The sequence below is a fragment of the Xenopus laevis genome, chromosome 1S (assembly GCF_017654675.1).
Source record: "Xenopus laevis strain J_2021 chromosome 1S, Xenopus_laevis_v10.1, whole genome shotgun sequence".
NCBI lineage: Eukaryota > Metazoa > Chordata > Amphibia > Anura > Pipidae > Xenopus > Xenopus laevis.
In genome coordinates this window covers 74,426,784-74,447,792 of record NC_054372.1, presented here as the reverse complement: position 1 = coordinate 74,447,792, position 21,009 = coordinate 74,426,784, and the positions used below count along the sequence as shown (strand labels likewise).

General features: G+C 38.0%; 1 pseudogene; it reads right to left on the bottom strand.

Moving 5' to 3' along the window:
- Positions 1-10,607: 10,607 nt before the first annotated feature.
- Positions 10,608-19,884, bottom strand: LOC108704591 (annotated as a pseudogene).
- Positions 19,885-21,009: the final 1,125 nt, after the last annotated feature.

Sequence of the window (21,009 nt, the reverse complement as noted above, 5' to 3'; positions counted from 1 at the left end):
GGCTGCTTTACCCCCAGAAAGCTGATCCCAGCTACCTAAGCCCTTACATATGGTGGAGGGTGCTCTGGCACAAAATAAAGCAACAAAAGGCAGTATAATGCAGAGAGTGTGAAAATAAAGGGGTGGTGATCCCTTAAGAACTGTGCAGCATGGAGGAGATTGTGAAACAGTTAATGCTGTCTAATGCTGCACTTCAGCAAGCCAATGCTGAACAGAAGGCAACAAATGCCTCCCATCAACATGCACAGCAGAAAGCGGAAGCCCGCCATAAGGAGCTGGTCCTACAGTTGCAGCAACAGAAAATGGCTCAGCAACAGGCACAGCCAGGGCCGCCATTAGAAATCACGGGGCCCCGTACAACAAAATTTTTGGGGCCCCCTGGGCCCCGCCCACACTGACGACCAAGCTCCACCCCATATCCCGCCCACTCCACATCGCAGTTAAAAGACCACACAGACATCAGCGCTAAAAAAGTAACCCCCCCACACACAAGTTGTAAAAAGCTATTGATGGTCAGGGCCCCCTTATAAAAAATTGGGGCCCCAAAAACAAAAAAATTAAATTTTTTTTTTTTTTTTTAAAACATTGGTGGCAGGGGCCCCCTTATAAGTTAAAAAAAAACTTGGGGCCCCAACAAAAAAAAATGTAAAAAAAACTAAAAAATAAACAAACACTGGTGGCAGGGGCCCCCTTATAAGTTAAAAACAAATTGGGGCCCCAAAAAAAACTTTGAAAAAAAAAAAAATTTTTTTGAAAAAAAAAAAAAAACTGGTGGCAGGGGCCCCCTTACAAGTTAAAAACAAATTGGGGCCCCAAAAAAAATTTGAAAAAAAAAAATTTTTTTTTTGAAAAAAAACTGGTGGCAGGGGCCCCCTTACAAGTTAAAAAAATTTGGGGCCACCAAAAAGAAAATTAATTTTTTTAAAAAAAAACAAACAAAAAAAACAATGGTGGCAAGGGGCCCCTTACGAGTTAAAAAAAAAATTGGGGCCCCAAAAAAAAAGTTTTAAAAAAAAGATTGGTGGCAGGGGCCTATAGAATATTAAAATAATACATTGGTGGCCAGGGGATTAAAAAAAAAAAAAACACAAACTGGTGTTCAGTAGGATTGAACTCATGGCTTCAGGACTTCAACTTCGCCTCCTTTTGTGACTTCGGGTCTTTTCGCCGCTTCAGGACTTCAATTTCGGCTGTTTTCGTGACTTCGGGTCTTTGCGCTGCTTCAGGACTTCGGCTTCGGCTGTTTTCGTGACTTCGGGTCTTTTCGGCGCTTCGTGACTTCGGGTTTTTCCGTGACTTCGGGTCTTTTCGGCGCATCGGCTTCAGCTTTTCGGCACTTCTGCATTCGGCACGCAAGAGGCAAGACGTACGGTAAGGGGGGCCCGGATCTTCAAAAAATGCAGCGCTGCCGGGCCCCCCTTCATGCCCGGGCCCGGTACGCTTGTCCCCCCTGTCCCCCCCTGATGGCGGACCTGGGCACAGCAACAGCAGATGATGGCCATGTTTAAAAAGCTGGCAGAAGATGCAGAGGAAGACCGGCAGGTACTGACAGGATTGGTCCAACAGTTGGCACAGAGACCCCAGGAGCCACCTGCAGTAGTACATAGCAATGGACCCAAAATCAATGTAAGCCGCTTCCTCCAAAAGATGACATCAGAGGATGATCCGGAGGCATATCTCACTACATTTGAGCGGACCGCCGAAAGAGAGGGTTGGTTTAAAGAGCAGTGGGCAGGTCTTTTGGCACCCCTGCTAACCGGTGAATTGCAAAAAGCATATTTTGATCTTGACTCTGTTACTGCCAAGGATTATGAGAAACTGAAAAAAGAGATTCTGGCCCGTCTTGGAGTTACTCTGGCACTTCGTGCCCAATGAGTCTACAGCTGGGCTTATCACCCAGACAAGCCTCCACGCTCCCAGATGTTTGACCTGATCCACCTGGTGAGAAAATGGTTGCAACCGGAGTCCCTGACTGGACCGGAGATTATTGAGAGGGTGGTGCTGGATCGCTACCTGAGGTCCCTTCCTGGGGCCCTGCGCAAATGGGTAACCCATGGAGACCCTAAAACAGCAGATGACCTTGTGGAGTTAGTGGAAAGATACTTTGCCGCTGAGAATTTTGGCACCTCTTCCTCATCATTCCGGGCTCCACACCTAAAAGGGAGGTACCCTCTGGCACCTGGTAAGACTGTTCATGGGGAAACGGGTGGTGGTAAAAGTAAATCACCCTTAAAGGGAGAGACTTTTGGAAAAAACCCGGGAGGCTGGCCATCTAAGACTGGAAAGTCTGAGACTCTTAGGTTTAATTCTGAGACTGTTAAATGTTTCCTTTGCCATGATATTGGTCATATTGCGGCAAATTGCCCTTTGCTTGATGATCCCATGCAATGTGATTTTTCTTCCAGGAATAGACGCCAGTCCCTGTTTGCTACAGTTGCCTGCACTGCTGTGCCGGTTCAAGAAAAGCAAATGTGTAACGTGAGTGTGAATGGGAAACAATTGCTTGCATTGCTAGACTCCGGTAGTTTAGTCACTTTGGTAAAGTTAGACTCAGTAGGCCCTGTTAAGTTCCAGTCAAAAAGGGTTGGTGTGGTTTGTATTCATGGTGACGGGGAGTATCCCGTGGCAACCCTAAAATTTAAAACGGGCCTTGGTACAGTGACTCACTCTGCAGGGGAAGTACCACACCTTCTGCATGATGCAATAATTGGGAGGGATTTTCCACAGTTTTGGGATCTCTGAAATCAATCAGTTTCTCCCTGCTCTGATGCATTGGTTGAAGGACCTGTGCCCATAGAAAATTCAGAGCTAACAGGTTCAGAGGATCCTCCTCAGGAAACCCCAGCTTTCCCTTTCTCTGTATTAGCAGGAGACTTGGAGGCCCCTGAAGATGGTCAAAACCCTAGTGGGGAAACCAGTGAGTCAGGTAATATTGACAATGTTGTGGATTTCTCTGATTTGAATGTACACAAAGAGAATTTCGGTACAGAACAGTTAAAAGACCCTATCCTTATAAAAGCTAGAGAAATTGTGAAAACAATTGATGGTGAACCTATTGAGCCAGGGCTCAGGTTGTCCTATCCTCATATGGCTTTAAAAGGGGATCTACTGTACCAAGTATCAAAAAAATCAGGTGATTGAACAATTAGTGGTACCCAAACCATACAGAAAAATGGTGTTGGATCTTGCCCATGGTTATGTAATGGGGGGACATTTGGGTGTGAAAAAAACTACCGAAAGAGTTTTGCAGAGATTTTTTTGGCCTGGTGTATATCAGCAGGTAAAGGATTACTGTGAGTTCTGTCCTGTTTGCCAGATTTCCACTCCAAGGCCACATTTTCGTAGTCCTTTAATCCCATTACCAATTATTGAAATACCCTTTGAGCGGATAGCCATGGATCTCGTGGGACCTTTGTTAAAATCTGCCCGGGGTCACCAATATATATTAGTGATCATGGACTATGCCACTCGCTATCCGGAAGCTATTCCTTTGCGCAACACTTCTGCTAAAACCATTGCCAAAGAATTGCTTCATGTGTTCAGTAGAGTTGGGGTCCCTAAAGAAATCCTCACCGATCAGGGTACCCCTTTTATGTCCAGAGTAACTAAGGAACTCTGTAAATTGTTTAAAATTTCACAATTGCGAACCTCTGTCTACCACCCTCAGACAGATGGTCTTGTGGAACGTTTTAACAAGACCCTAAAAGGTATTTTGAAAAAGGTAGTGGACAAAGATGGGAAAGACTAGGACTGCCTTTTACCCTATCTTATGTTTGCTATTAGGGAAGTTCCCCAATCCTCAACAGGTTATTCTCCATTTGAGTTACTCTATGGGAGACATCCTAGGGGGCTCTTAGACATAGCTAAGGAAACCTGGGAAGGGGAAGTGACACCCCACAGGAGTGTAATTGAACACATATCACAAATGCAAGACAGAATTGCTTCAATTATGCCCATTGTAAGAGAAAACTTGGCCCAAGCCCAGGCCTCCCAACAAAGAATATACAACCGTAATGCTAAAATACGTGTCTTTTCACCTGGAGTACTAGTTTTGGTCCCCACGGTGGAGAGTAAGTTCCTTGCAAAATGGCAGGGACCCTTTGAAATAATTGAGAGAGTTGGGGAGGTAAATTACAAGGTACACCAACCTGGCAAGAGGAAGCCAGAACAAATTTATCATGTTAATTTACTTAAACCCTGGAAAGACAGGACATCATTAATTGCAGTACCAGCCTATGCTGTTTTTAAGGACACTCACGAGACCCATCTGGTCCCTGAGGTTACCATTGCAGAAACTTTGTCCACCACCCAAAAACAAGAGGTAAAAGAATTCTTAATGAGGAATAGGGATACTTTCTCTGACCTCCCAGGAAAGACTCCCGTTGTTGAGCATGAGATTGTAACCGAGCCAGGAGTTCGTGTTAAACTCAAACCCTATAGGATTCCCGAAGCTAGATGAAAAGCTGTGGCTGATGAAGTGGCAAAAATGCTTGAGTTAGGGGTAATTGAAGAGTCCAATAGTAACTGGTCTAGCCCGATTGTTCTTGTTCCTAAGCCAGATGGTAGCTGGCGGTTCTGTAATGATTTTCGCAAGCTTAATTCGGTATCCAAGTTTGACACTTACCCAATGCCTAGGGTAGACGAGCTCATAGACAGGCTGGGTACTGCTCGTTATCTGACAACATTGGATTTAACAAAAGGGTATTGGCAGATACCATTATCGGAACAGGCCAAGGAAAAAACTGCTTTTGTCACTCCAGGCGGTTCTTTCCAGTACAGAGTAATGCCCTTTGGCCTACAAAATGCCCCTGCCATGTTTCAAAGGGCTATGGATAGAATATTAAGACCTTACCAACAGTATGCGGCTGTATATTTAGATGATGTGGTGATACACAGTACAGATTGGGAGTCTCACCTGCACAGAGTTCAGGCTGTGTTGGATTCCTTCCGTAAAGCAGGCCTTACTGCCAACCCCAAGAAATGTTCCATTGGTTTGGAGGAGGTTACACCATTGGCAGAGGTGTGTTAAAACCCCAGGTAAATAAAACAGCAGCCATTCAACAGTGGCCACGCCCTCTTAATAAGAAACAGGTTAGAGCTTTTCTGGGTATCACTGGCTACTACAGGAGGTTTATTCCTCATTTTGCCACCCTGGCTGCTCCCTTAACAGACTTAACAAAGGGAAAAAACTCTGTCATGGTCAAGTGGTCCCCTGAGGCAGAAAAATCTTTTCAGGCCCTCAAATATGTGTTATGTGCACAACCAGTCTTGTATTCCTCAGATTTTTCAAAGGACTTTGTGGTCCAGACAGATGCATCAGATGTGGGGTTAGGGGCAGTATTATCCCAGCTTTATAACGGGAAAGAGCATCCAGTGGTGTACTTAAGCAGAAAGCTCAATGACTGTGAGAGGGTTGAAACAAGGAGGGGGGGTATGTGGTGAGGTCACTACCAGGATACCTGGGAAAGTCCAGGACAGAGCTTATTTATGCCCCAGGTTCCTAACAGAGAGGTTCCAGGACTGCTAGTCCAGCCCGGGTGTTTTGAGTTGTCCTGAGGTATCTCAGGTGGTTAATTAAAAAGGCAGCTCAAGCCAGAGTGGGGAGTTCCTGGCTTGGGGAAAAGACACAGGAAAGCTGCCTGTGTGAGAGGGATTGAAATCACCAAAAGGTGTGGGATTTTATATATTCTTGTAGGTAGGCCTTCTCCTGGTAGTTAGGAAAACTGACCTGTATTAGTTAGAAGCCCATTAAGTGGTAAGGATTTTATTTTGAATTGTTTATGTTGTTTTGCTGCAAGTGAAAATAAACTGCCAGAAAGAAACAACCCCCTTATGAATTCTGATTGTGCCGTGGGCTGCTTTACCCCCAGAAAGCTGATCCCAGCTACTTAAGCCCTTACAATATATATATATATATATATATATATATATATATATATATATATATATATATATATATATATATATATATATATATATATATTGAAAGAAGCCCTTATTTGTATTCTGCGCCGTATTCTATTCAATTCAATGGTGCTATCAGATACTATTAGATACAAATATTGCATTTACATTTTCTCCAGTTTAAAGTCATTGCCTTATCAGTGTAAAATTATTTAGACCTGGCCAAAATTCATCAGGCATTTTGAGTGATTTGACCTAATAGGGGTAGGTTTCAACAGAAATCCTGTAATCTGACAAGATAACAGATGACCTACCTTTGAAAATTTAATCTATTGATGCATTATGAGGAGCTGCAAGTGAGCATTTTATGAAAATAGGGAAACATTTATAATAACATGTCATACTTACATAGAGTTTTTACAGTTATTCTTTTTTTAAATAACTTTTTCTCATTTTTTACAATACAGTAAAATACAATATAGTAAAATACAATTGTTTCATATTGTCACTGTAAACATACAGAAAGCGAATAAGAAAATATAATATAATTCGACTGTTATATTTTCACATTTTTAAACTCCAAACTTTATTAGAACTTTAAATTAAGTTTGTGCGCCCATCTTTTTTCTTTTCGTCTGGCATTCTTTAAATATGTGCAGAGTTACTCAACTAGGGAGCAATTTCCAGCTAACACCAAATAATTAGGTTAAAACCTAAAAGCACAGAGGTTAACACAATTTTCCTAAATCAGATCATATAATAGATAGGGAAGAAACGTAAAGTAAAGTAGATTCTCCTTTTTCCAGGTCTCCTCTATTATCAACATATTGTTTCCTATTAGTTGTTTCATTTATAACAATATAATAGCTATCGATATTAAGCTGAGAGAAGGAACGTATCTAGTCCATGAAAAGTAGCCCGGGGTGCCCAGGGTTGCCATATTTGTATTTAATTTTGGAATTGAAAGAAATGGGATCCGCCACGACTAAAGGTGGCCATACATGGAGAGATCTGCTCGTTTGGCGATGTTGCCTTGAGGTGGGCAATATCGGGCTGATCCGATTGTGGGCCCTAGGGCCCAACGATCGGATCCTAACGCATGGGAAACGGGGGTCGGATCGCGGGACTGCATTAACGAACAGATGCGTCCGTGTCGGGGGGCCCCATACACGGGCCAATAAGCTGCCGACACGGTCTGTCAGCAGCTTTTATCTGCCCGTGTATGGCCACCTGCTTTCTCAAATTGAACCCATACCGGAGGAGAGGAAAAGAACAGTATATTTGGGCAATTGGAGCTAATTGGGCTGCTTGATAATATTTCAATAGGTTGAGAAAGGCAAGACCTCCATTTCTTTTACTTTTCTGTAGAGTAGATCCTGAGATTCTATGAAATACAAAATTAGTAATGTTTTTTTGTAATGTTGCCAAGTCTTTTTTATGAACTGGTACGGGTTACAGTTATTCTTTAAGTTCAGAAAGGTTTGAATATAAACTTGCTTCTTAGTTGTAATGTAAAGCTTCAAAAATTTTCAGTGTTTTAATCTACCTACATAGTAACGAACATAGTAGATGAGGCTAAAAAAAAAAATTATAAAAAATAATTGTTTCCATCATGTTAAAACTTTTTTTTCTAAATGAGTTTGCCTAACTACTACTTGGTCCAGAGGCTGATTTAATAGTAAATGCTTTTAAAAAATATATGGTATTAGTTTTAGTTATCTGCCAACCTTAAATATTTTAGATCCTATTGCAAATTCACAGGAAATATACAGTACATTAGCTACAATAAGTTAATTATACAGGTACATAGATCATTTATATTATTTAGATATTTCTTTGGAGATCTTATTAAACCTGTTTCTTCGTTTGATAATATGTAGCAATTTATATGACTGCAGGATGAACATTTTTATATTCTACTGAACTGTTTACTATAGGGTCAATAGATATATTATTAAAAAACTGGCATTTACCTTGGAGAATGTCTTTCGCTGTGAATCTCTTTCTTTGCAGGTGACACGTTTTTTTTGTTGTTACAGCTAGTTCGTAAAGTCATAGCTTTATGTGTTTGGGCTGGTTTTCTTTGAAAATAACAAAGACATGAATGAAAAGTCGTCAGAAGGTGTTAACTATGCTAAAAGCCAGTTAAGGAAATCAGAGATCCCAGACTCTAAAAATAGTTTGTGTAGTATGTTAACACAGGATGAAAGGCAATGCTAGGTATAAACATAAAAATATGTTATTAATATCCCAATTGTGAAATCAATTGTCTAACATGGTTTCATTTTATTGATAGACAATTTTGACTTATCACAATATTACTGTGCTTGCACCAACACAACCACCTTCAATGAAAAACATACCAGGAGGCTATTTGTGTGCCATGAGATGATATTAAGCAGAAAAGAGGAGAAATAGGGTTGCAAGTGGGTAGGGTAGAGTGGTGAGAATGGTTGTGCTGTGTGTGATATGTGGATATTGGACCACGCAGCTAAATCTGCACTGGTTTTGGTTTTGATATATCCAGGAATGTCCAACTAGTTACCTGGGCTGTTTGTGGACCTCCAATAGATGGCCTCCACATGCTCAAAACACTTCACTTACCACTTTGAATTGCATTCTTGTTTTATTATATTATTGTCCCAAACACACAGCAACACCATTTGGGCAAGCTGTGTTTTTTCTTTAACGGTTTTAAAGGTTCCCAGGATTTACACTGTTTTGACAGTTATGGGCTTATTTATCAAAAATGGAAATTATGAGGCTTTTTCTACTTTACAAATTAACAATTTTTTAAAAAAAACTGAATGTTTGCTTATTTATTAAAAAAAACTGAATATAAGAAATTACTGAAAACAATTTTGAAAAAAAACAGCTGATTTAGTCCGATGCTCCAAGTTACTGAAAAAGTAATTTAGAATATATAGGTATGGGACCAGTTATCTGGAAACCCGTTATCCAGAGACCGCGGTATTACGGCTCTCTCCCATAGACTCCATTTTATCCAAAAAGAATCAGAATTTTTAAAAATTATTTCGTTTTTCTTTGTAAAAAAAACCAGTACCTTTACTTGATCCAAACTAAAATATAATTATTCCTTATTGGTAGCAAAACCAGCCTATTAAGTTTATTTAATATTTACATGATTTTCTAGTTGACCTAAGGTATGAAGATTCAAATTATGGAAAGACCGGTTATCCAGAAAACCTCAGGTCCAGAGCATTCTGGATAACATGTCCATACCTGTATTACACAAAAGCCTTGGATAAGATATTAATTTTAAGCATATAGTATACAAGAGCCATGAATATCCTGTCATTTATATCCTTATAATACACAAAAGCCATGAATATCTTGTAAATTATATCCTTATAAATGGTGAGTTCTGATGTCATCAGTTATAAACGGTGAGTTCTGATGTAATTTCTGTCACATGACTCACTGAAACTTGTGTATTATAATAAATAAAGTATCCCCAGTTGCAAAATATGAGGATATTAGAAGTTACCTTGGAGTTCCATGACCTGTATAGGCCTTCGTCCTCGTGTTTTTATATGGTCATGAAACAAAAAAAAAAGAGGGGGTACTTTATTCACTATATAAACAATACTTAGTGATGTCATAAGTTAGAACCATTTAGTGACCACTAGTTACAAAAGTGTATTGTCATCTTTCGCTATTGCGAAATATGTTGGCACTATATAAATTCATGTTGATAATAATAATGTTGGAGTTATATAACATGTATAAAAGCATTCAGCTGTCTCATACCATTACATGGCCATGGAATTTCGTGGTGACAAATAATATAGTTCTAAAAATATAATATAGTGAAACATCAATTTTACATGCCATATATATTCTAAATATATTCTTAAGAGTGAGGATGGTATGGAGTAATACGTATACTTTATGGAGTGCCTTTGGTCATAATTTTCTTTTGTTTAAATGCTTTAATTTAGCCTGCCAGGGTAAATTGCCCCATGAGAGTGAAAACAACGGTGAGGGGCAGGGGTTAGTTCTATTGTCACAGGCCTTTAACTATATATCTGTAACATATAGTGAAATATAAATCCTAATGTGAAAAATAAAACAAATAAATCCAAATTATAATCTAAATGTATTTTTATTGTTTTATAACAGTATTTAATGGTTTTATTTAGTCATATATATGCACAATAAAATACAATAAATACATTGCAATTTGTGGATAAAGAAACAACCGATCAATGAACTTCGTTTTCACCAGAATACATTTCAGCAGACCTTATGGGGCACCTTTAGTAATGTAGTTACAAGCACAAGAAACAAAACCTAGTACGAATGTGCCAACTCCAACTCTTAATGCAAATAAGATTATGTGCAGAATTGGCGAGGTATGCTTGCACTTAACATCATAAATGTACAGGTATAAAATATCTCTGCCCTGTGCCTAATTTTTTTGCACCTACAAAAATGCACAATTGAATCACATGTAATTCATACATTTAAAATTTATACATTTGAGACAGGTTCAGATACATAAAAAAAAAAAAGCTATATGGTGTATTGCATGGATTTGTTCCCCACAAGGTACTAAATTAAATAAACAAATGTTCTCCTTTCTATAACAATGTTCTACATTACCATTCAGTAAAATAGTCTTTCTTCAGAATGCACAGTAATTGAACGTGCTACTGTATGTGAAAATATTATATTATTTTAAAAAAGAATGAATCCCAAGAAAAAAAAATATTTAAAAAAATCTTTTTTTACTAAACACTTTTTGTAGTTAAAAGCCTCTCTGTTGCCCTGTTGGTCTTGGGATGGACAGGGGAGATATGTGAAGCTTTTTTAACATGCCAGAGTCTTGCTTTTTTCCCTACTGGTTGTCTGACATGGACAGGTTATGTAGTAAAAAGCAATGCTTTTTGGAATTCGTCCTACTTAAAATTTAAGCCATCTTTCATTGGACCCCATAAATGCAAAAGCAATGGTAATCAGGAATTAATTTTGTAACCTTCTTTTGTGTTAGTGCTTTTTTCTTTTCCATTGGTTTCCAAGCACAATACCTATGAAAAGCAAAAATCCCACATTTCGATTTGAACTAAACTTTTTCCAGCAATCTTCAGCACTGTTAATATCCAGAGTATAGATCTAGACCGAGATGGAAATAGGATTATTCAGCATTTTAGGTTGTCATAAGCAGAGCCCTAAACTACAGTAGGATAGAGTATAACCCAATATATTAAAAGTCTCAAAGGAGTTGGATCATGTTGGATATGTAAACAAGAGTCCCCTCGCAAAGTGCTTTTTTTACACTTACTCTTTACAGTGTACCAATAACACCAAAAACTGAAAATGTATTAAAGTAATGAAAATTTAATGTAAGGATTGCACTGAACTGGTACAACTGGTGTTTACTTCAGAAACTCTACTATAGTTTATATAAACAAGCTGCTGTGTAGCCATGTGAGCAGCCATTCAAAGGTGAATAGGGAGAAAAGGCACAGGATACACACCAGATACCAAATAAGTTTTGAAGAATCCCACTGTATACTACAGAGTTTCTGTTATTTACTGTGTATCTTGGGTTTGAACGACTGCCCCCATGGCTACACATAGCAGCTTGCTTATATAAATTATAGTTGTGTTTCTGAAGCAAACAAATCAGTTTTACCAGAGCAAGGCAACAGTACATTATAGTGTCGCTCCTTTAAAACAATCATAATTTTTTGGTCTTAATGTTCCTTTAATGTTGAAGTCTTACAGCATTGTCATACGTGAGCTGCATTTCCTATAATGTCTGAGGGCTTTACTCAAATGAAGGGTATGCAGGAATCATACAACTTAACAGTGAGTTCCTGTTGCTATCATAATTAGTGATATTATCAAATGCAGCAATATCTTCTTATTGCATTTGACCACTGCATCTGCAGAAAGCATATAATTTCCCTGAGGTATCATGAGATTTTAACTCAGAGAAGGGCAGCAGATGCAGCTGGTTAGCTCAGAATGTAATCCCATGTATTAAAAATAGTTAATATTTGTAAAGACAAATCAATAATGGCAGTCATTGAGGCAACATAATTTTACAAATGAATGTGTTAGTAGTAACATTAATGTTTTTAAAGTAAAGATCATGTATGCCATCATATAGGGAGTCAACCTTGTATATACATGATATTACGCTTTTTCAGCCTTTGTCCTGCAGAGGGGGAGAAACATCATCATCATGTTTGATAGATCACGTTTGGCTGCACCCACCTTTGCAAGTACAATGAAACAAGTGAAATTGGATTATTTCATTAAAGGCAAAGTCATTTTACCTGATGTGTGAGATGAGCCCCAGTGAGAGCAACAGCTGTGTAATACGGGATGGTCTGGTCACAGTTTATTCCTGTCACTATAAGTCCTGTTATTATTGCCACAGTGAAGCAACTCAGCCATTGCTTTCTCTGCTCGTCAAACCTCAGAGCAGTTGACTTTACTTCAACATCATCTTTTTTGTCCTAAAAAAACAATAAAATGTATTTTTATATCTAATAGTAACAGTTATCTATTAAAAATTAAAAATATAAGTGAAAGTACAGGTAAAAAACTTCTGAAATACAGGAATGTTATCTCAAATACAGGCCATGTTAACATGATTCCCTTTTCCTCTGTACTAATAAAACAGTACATTGTACTTGATGGATGCAATAAGCTGCATAAATCCATTATGGAGGAAAAACAATCCTATTGGGGTTATTTAATATTTCTTTAGTAGACCAAAGGCATGGTGATTCGAATTACAGTGGAATCTCTTATCTGGAAAACCCCAGATGCCAATTATTCTGGAAAAATAGATCCCATACCAGTAAACCAAAACTTGAATTCATTCATAGTAGGGATGCACTTGTAAGGGGCCCAAGGCTCCGTAAGGATTGCGGACCAAGGAGGAAACACCAGTCCAACACAGTTTAAAGTATCAGACAAGGGTGAAGAGAAAGAATCAGGCAATGGGTCAATGCAGGCAGAAAGGTTCAAAGTTCAATAAACAGACCGAAGTCAAACACGAGAATCAATAATCTCAAGAATAAAGTGCACCCAGGAACACTCAAGGTAGAACCTATATTAGGGCAATGTCTGTAATTTTGTGGCGCCTTAAATAGGCCTCTTTTGGCACCAAATGAATGTGATAACGTCATGAAGCTGGTGTCACATCGATGTGTCCATTCTGACGCACAGGTGTCAGAAGGTGCTGCGTGGGATCCGTGGGCGCAGCCATCTTGGGAAGCGCCGGTAAGTATTCCTAACAGCACTGAACCCACTATTCCACTTCGCGAAAGATTTGGCCAAATACCAAACTAAATCTGAATTTGCATATGCAAATTAGGGGTTGGAAGAGGAAACGTTTTTTACTTCCTTGTTCTGTGACAAAAAGTCGCACAATTTCCCTCCCCATCCCTAATTTGTATATACAAATTAGGATTCAGATCGGCCTGGCAGAAGGATTTGGTCGAATTCAAATCCTGCTGAAAAAGGCCGAATCCTGAACCAAATCCTGAATTCGGTGCATCCCTAATTCATAAGGTTGCTGTATAATTGCTTAATTGGAACACCTCTATGCAACATATGCTTTGGGTTTTTACACTGCTTACCTTGTGGATCTGGGTCTGTAAGACCCACTATTTCCACTTCAGCACCTTACCACAGTGCTTTCTTATATGCATATGTGAATGATGATTCATGAACAGAATTGTTTTATTTGATAAATGATAGTACCTGTAATTAAAATGTAATTAAAATTTAGATTAGAGATTTTGGGGTACAGCTTCTGCTGTTTTCACATTTAACCTTTGTGTCAAAAAGGGTGAAGCTAATGCCATATATTTTGGAAACTAGGGTTTGAGAATAATTTGTATTTGCACAGTCACATACTCATAAAATAAATATTGGGTATAACTGATAGCGTTTAGCATATTTATATGGGTGCATTTTTATATTTCAAGTGTTTTACACTATTGGGCGCTCCCCTGCTTCTATATTTTTTAGTGTGTTTCTCAGTGAAGAGATCAGCTGGGTATTTTGAGCGGAAATAGAAATTCTGATACTCTAATGGATGTTTTTTTCTATCTTACCATGAATAGCCTCTTTTATGCCTCATTCAAACAAGGTCTTCTCTGTCCAAAATATGAATGCTGCTATTTTCAAAGGAATGCCCTTGTCTTTTAAGTGTAAAAAGACAGCCAGTAGAGTCACCCTCTTATGCTGAACCGTTCGCTTTGTGAGCAACTGCTTTGTCTCTCCAGTGTATAGATCTGTGTACTCCTTGTTACACTGAACTACATATACCACATTGCTATATTATTGTTATTGTGCGTGTGTTGGATCATTCCATTGTACTTATTTTTGTCTCAGTGTGTTGCTAGGTTTGACAAACACAGGAATATGGTGTTTGTGGAAAATCCTTATGAATTTCTCGGATACTCCAGCTAGATTATGGAATGACAATATTGGTGTTCTAGTTAGGCTTAGTTGCTGTTTTGACTAGAGCCCAGTTTGGGTAGTCACAAGCATCCAGTGCTGTCATAACATCTTTAGCCTGGGGGATTTCACACCTCCATTCATGAAACTCTCAAAAGTAACAACTGTCTCTGTTGCATGGCACCTTGATAATACTATCACAGTAACTTTACAAGGTCTGTAAATTTCCATCGTCACTTTAAGGGGCAGATTTACTAAGCTTGAGTGAATTTTCGAAGTAAAAATCATTAGACTATTCGATAATCGAAGTACTGTCTCTTTAAAAAAAACTTTGACTTCATACTTCGCCAAATTAAAGCTACCGAAGTGCAATGTTGGCCTATGGGGACCTTTCACAGCACTTTTCTACGTTTTTTTGATTGAATAGAAATCCTTCGATCGATCGCTAAAAAACTATTTCTATTCGATCGTTCGATTGAATACGCAAAAATCCTTCGACTTCGATATTCGAAGTCAAAGGATTTCAATTTGAGGGTCGAATTTCGAAGTTTTTTTAACTTTGAAATTTGACCCTTAGTAAATCTGCTCCCTAGTGACACTGGATCATTGTGGTTGCATTCTGGAGAGCATATGACAAGGATTTCCCTTACCAGTCAGTTGAACTAAAGAAGCTGCTCGGATGAGAAGTGAAATGACTTCAATGATTCACTCAGCAAGTCCAGTTGCTCTTGATTTACTTCTGCTAGATTTGTTATTCTATGGTTATCTTATATATCTTATATATTGTGGCAAGCTGGTGGCTTGAACACGTAACTTTTGGGGGGATTAGTCAATGGTGGGCAGGTAGCATAGGACAAAGGAGCATGAAGACAGGGACACACAGCTTCTTCCAGGAAAACAGCAGTTTATTTTCAAACTTTAAACAAACACAGTGAATTTTGATCACAAACAAAAATATAGTTCACTTGTAATTAATGTTCACTCACTTGTATTACCCAATTTCAGGCTGTGTAGAGGTATATAAACCAGAATAGGGATACTAAAAACAAGAGAAAGCAGTAAAACCCCACACTACCTTACTAAAATTAATTGAGATCTAATTATATAAGTGCTTAGTGCTATTATAAACATATGCTTAGTTCTCAATCAATTTAGCACCAACATACAATTAATGGTATTTCAATCGATTGTGTTAATACAAATAATTATGATTAAAGTGCTTAAGTGCTATAAATTAGGTGCTGTGACCTTCAACAAAATGTATCTACACACAATTGATGAATAATCTAAAAGTTCATGGTTCTTATATGAATTAAATAAGGTGCTAGTGCTGTAGTTATAATTTTAAAGTGAGTTCATGGTATCAAACAATTAAAAATAAAGCGTCAGCTAATAGCGCTACAATTCCATTAAATTTCTCTGGATCCGAGATTCAATTAAGGTTTAAAAAGGTAAGATTTCAGTTTTTTTAAAAAAAGCTCATCATTGAAATCTTACCTTTTTAAACCTTAATTGTATCTCGGATCCAGAGAAATTTAATGGAATTGTAGCGCTATTAGCGCAGCATTCATTCCTTTTATTCTCTTTTATCTCTAAGGCACTGAGGATTTGTTGGTTTTATAGCAAAGTTAGCTCTCTTTACCAGACAGTTAAACGTAGTAACGAGACCACAGTCCTCAGTGTTCTGCCTTCCTCCCACGTGTGGTGTCCCAGGGCTTAGAACAACGCAGCTAGTTTCTTCGGGACAACTCCACCTCTATACTATTTTCTCATTTCTAACTTTTATTCATGAATTGCTGACGCTTTATTTTTAATTGTAAACAAAACTCCAAAGAATTAAGAGGGGTTCCCAAACTTTTTCATATGACTGTAATTTTAAAAAGTATAACTTATTTGATTAAAATGTAGTCTAAAAGTAGCTTTCTGGATAACAGGTCTCTGCATAACTGATCTCATATCTATCACAATTAAAATAATTTGATGTGAGTTTAAATATATTTGAAGGAGAACTAAAACTTAACTAAATAAGTAGGCTAGAAATTTTGTATATTATATTTTGGGCTTCTGTACCAACCAATGGCAACCACAGGGGGAAGGCAGTTCGGGAAGATTGTCGCCCCTGCAAAAGAGGCGATTAATCGCCGGGTGACTAAATCTCCCAGGAACTGACCGTGTGCTTGAACCCTAAATGTCACAATATAAGGCAGATTAGTAATTAATACAGATAATTACTACATGGTAGCACATACGCCAGTGCAATTATCATCAGAATGTAATAATTAGCCTAGCAGCATGAGCTTATATTACAGTCCAACCTAATTTTCTGATTGATGATTTGCGACAATCCCTTAGCTTAGCTTTTCAACAGCTGCTCTGAGCCCACTTAGCATGTGAGCATGGCAGTCACTTTCCAAGATGAAGTCTTGGAACATTGCTGCTATTGAGAAGTTGAAACTTTAGGCTGATGCAATAAGTTCAGTATACTGTATAAAATATAGCATTGTTAGCCTCAATCCTTTATAGGGTTTATTTCACCTTTAAGGTAAATCAAAAAATGGGCTAATCATTGTCACATTGTGCAAAACAAACCATATCACTGTTTTGCATACATTTACATGCCATTTAAGAATTGTGACTTTTGAATCCTGGTGAAAAAAAATGGAAACATTCAGAAGATACATGTCCCATTGACCTCTATGGAGATTTTTGTAATGGGGAAAACAACTGCAAAAAAATCTATACTACAAGTGCAATGATGCAAATTACTTTATGTAAAAATACAAACTTGGGGTTGTGACTCTCCATAAAAAATGCAGTGTTTTCAATATATCTACCTGGGAAAGTAACACTAAATACATCGTTAACGCTTCACTCTCTGTTCAAGTCAGGTGGTTGCCGGCCCCTTGTCTGTGTAAGATCATGTCACATAAAAACAGTGAAAGATCAGATATTGCTCTACTACACATGGCTTTTTAAATTAGCTTGTCCTTGATCTGATTGGCTGATGCAAGGGAAGTGCTATACACATTGGCAGTCATTGCCAGAGCCTCAATTTTACACAGCAGGTTGGGGCAGCCCCCTGACTGGTAGAGAGATAGGACCTAAGATCTTTTCTGCTTTACCTTTCCAGGTAGATATATTGAATAGGCTGAATTTTTTAAAGGGCACATATCACCATAAAATATTTCCCCCACCAGAGGTGTGGGCTAATACAGCCCGCACTCCGGTAGGTGGAAACAATAGTTTTTTGTTTTTAAATTGCCCCTGTTGGCACTAGACTGACAGCACTGGGAGGGAGCTTCCAGTGTGCATAATAAGCATCCCATATGCATAATGAGCTTCTGACATATGCACCTTGCTATCTAACGTCACACGCATGCACATTCAGTGCTGAGTAATTTACAGGTCTCACTGGCAGCCTATAGCTGTGAGGGGAAGTTCTTTAAAAAAAACAAAATCAAAAGTATTGCTTCCCCCAAACGGAGTGTTGGCTCTATTAGCCTGCACCTCTGGCAAGGGAAACTATTTAAGGTGACAGATGCCCTTTAAATGGGAAACTCTGAAACTCTTATAAAAAGGTAAATATTGTCTTAATTCTATCCTTTTGTACTTTACATTGAGACCAACACCAGTATGATTCAGTGAGAATGGTTCGTCTGAACCTCACAAATTAGCCATTTAAAATACAGTATATGTGCATGATATCTGATGTGCATAGATGGTGTCATATATTAGTCCACATGATTCCAGAAACATACAATGGCAGGCAGACTGACCAGTCACAGGATCCTTTCACTGCAGACCACCCAAGCAAAGACCCCCAGTTGAAAGTCATACCTGCAAAAAAGTCTTCATATAAATACAGTTTCGGATGTTAAAGGGTTGGTTCACTTTTAAGTTTACTTTTAACATGTTATAGAACGGCCAGATCTAAGCAACTTTTCAGTTGGTCTTCATTATTTATTTATTTTTATAGTTTTTTTTTAATTATCTGCCCTTTTTCTTCTGACTTTCCAACTTTCAAATGGGGATCACCGACCCCAGCAGCTAAAAAAAAAAAAAAAAAAAAAAGAGATTGCACAGCGAAGCTACAATTTTATAGTTATGGTTACTTTTTATTATTTGCCTTTCTATTCAGGCCCTCTGTTATACATTTACCAGTCTCCCATTCGAAGTGTCGTTAAAAACATGAACAGTAGCAACTTGATAACTGAAATTCCAAACTGGAGAGTCGCTGAACAAAAAGCAAAATAAGAAAACCCCCCTCAAATAATAAATAATGAAGACCAACTGCAAATTATCTTAGAATATTACTCTTTACATCATACTAAAAGTTAACTCAAAGGCGAACAATCAGTTTACTCCCCCACACCCTCAAATTGATTGATTGAATTAAGCCTTTAAGGCTTAAGGCTATGGACACACAGGTTGTCAGCGGCTGTATTCAGCCTGCCTAATTGGGCTGACCTCAGCCTGTGTCTGACACGGGCTGATCAGATTTAAATCAATGGAGCAGGGGCACTTAGAAGTTCAGTGTCACGATCGGCACCCTAAATCCAGAACAAGTGCTAGACTCCCTAGTCTCAGCTCTAGGGTGGGTCCTTACAATTGGCTTCTCTCAGGCTGCAAAATTACTCAGGCTGACAACAGCCTAAAACCTTGTTACCCTTGCAGCTGCAAACTGGAAGGAATAAACTGGGCTGCATACTTTTTTATCATCTGTAAACATTTAAACATTACTTAGTGTGCACTCTTCTAAGGCATTCATGAAAAAGTTAAATAAAACTGGACCAAATACAGAGCTATACAGGACCCCCAGTAAGAACCCTACTCCAAGTAGACCACAATGAACTACTGACAACCACCCTCTGTATACCATCCTTTAGCCGGTTCCCTATCCATGTACAAACAACATTACTTATACCAGCAGATCTTAGTTTCTTTCTAAACTCAATCAAAAAAGCAATGTTTGTCTGACATGACCAATTCTTTATAAAGTCATTCTGTTTACTGATCATAATGCCATTCTCCAGAACATTATTTTGAATAACTTGCCCACCACAGACCTCAAACTGGCCTATTATTGCCAGACTAAGAGTAATCACTTTTTAAATATTGCAAAACAATTTCGGCAAATACTGCACATCGTCCTTCAGGCTTCTGTAAAATGTAATCTGTTACAGTAATAACACATGTTACTATGTAATATGTAAGTTTGGGGAAGCTTACAAAAAAATATGAGGCAATGTACCTGGGTATATTTTTCCCCAAATTTAGGCTTCACTAAAATGATAATCTAGCATTCTGGTTCATAAAGTCACCCAAACTGTTTTCTTTGTACTAATTACCTAAAACAAATTGTGGCCAATATGTTATCCTCTTCATTAATGGATAGCTAACCCCCAAAAATAGAGAAGCAGCTCCAAGGGCTATACTAAACCAGCAAAAAGAAAAGATAAATAAAGTTAAACAAGCAGTACAGTAAAACACATCAGAAAAGTTAATGTTTGTGGAAGCTAATTCCAATTTCATTGCTCAAGGGAGACAATAAAAGCTTTTGACAGCTAACTTTGCTATGTGATAAAATATAGCACCTATATGTGCCTGGCTCACTGCTGCTAGCTCTCCAAGCACAGTGAGATCAGTCTGGCTGTTTTCAAAAGTAAAACACGGCTCCATCATAATTCTGTGATAGTTTAAATAATCTCTGGGTTAGTTTGCTCATTCCTGTTTTCTTTTATTTCCACAATGAGGCAGGGCCTATAAAGATATTGGCTGTATTATCAGCATACAGTACATATAATGGCAGGCTCGCCAACTATTAGTCAGAAAATAATGTTTACAATGATAAAGGGGAAAAAGGGAGTGGGGAAGGGTCCTGCACAGCATTTTAAATATTAGAAAATTATACAAAAATTTATCACAGATTACTTTAAAAGAAACTTGTATATAAACTGAATCATCTTTTTTAAGGATAAGTCAAGTGTAATTCACTGGGGATGCCTAACAATTGGAATATAATCATTAACCTTAAACCCTCTTTGACTTGTGTGCCGCTATCTCTCCCTGTCTCTCTTTCCTTGGCTGTGTGCATGCATAGTAGAGTAAAAAGTTGGAACTTCAGGGTTTAAGTTTAGTCTTAACAACACAACAGAGACAAAACTTATAATATCAAAAGTTCCTTTATAACATAGCATATACAGCAGTGAGTTAAATTAACCTTATTTTCCTAAGTATTCAAAACCATGTTTTCAATAATTTTTTATCTTTTATCTTATTGGTATACAATATATTGCTGATGGCACATAGGCTACTTCCCTGCCAAATGAACAACACTCAAAGTCTACATAAGCACTTCCTTACATGGGAGCATTTTTATGAAGAATACTGCCAGAATAGTCTGTGAGAATATGATATTAACTGAGACCACAGTAACAATTTAAGAGACATATGCAGTAATATTATGGAGTATAACTTAAATAAGAAAGTACCCATGCTATTGCTTTATCTTGTTAATATTTATAAAAGGTCAAAGGGGTTAGAATTGTAATTTCAAAAAAATATATATATATACATTGATTAGATTAAAATTCCGGTAATCTTCTGGATTAAACAATTTCAGAAAGTTGCAACTGTGCGCATAGTTTGAATACTGGA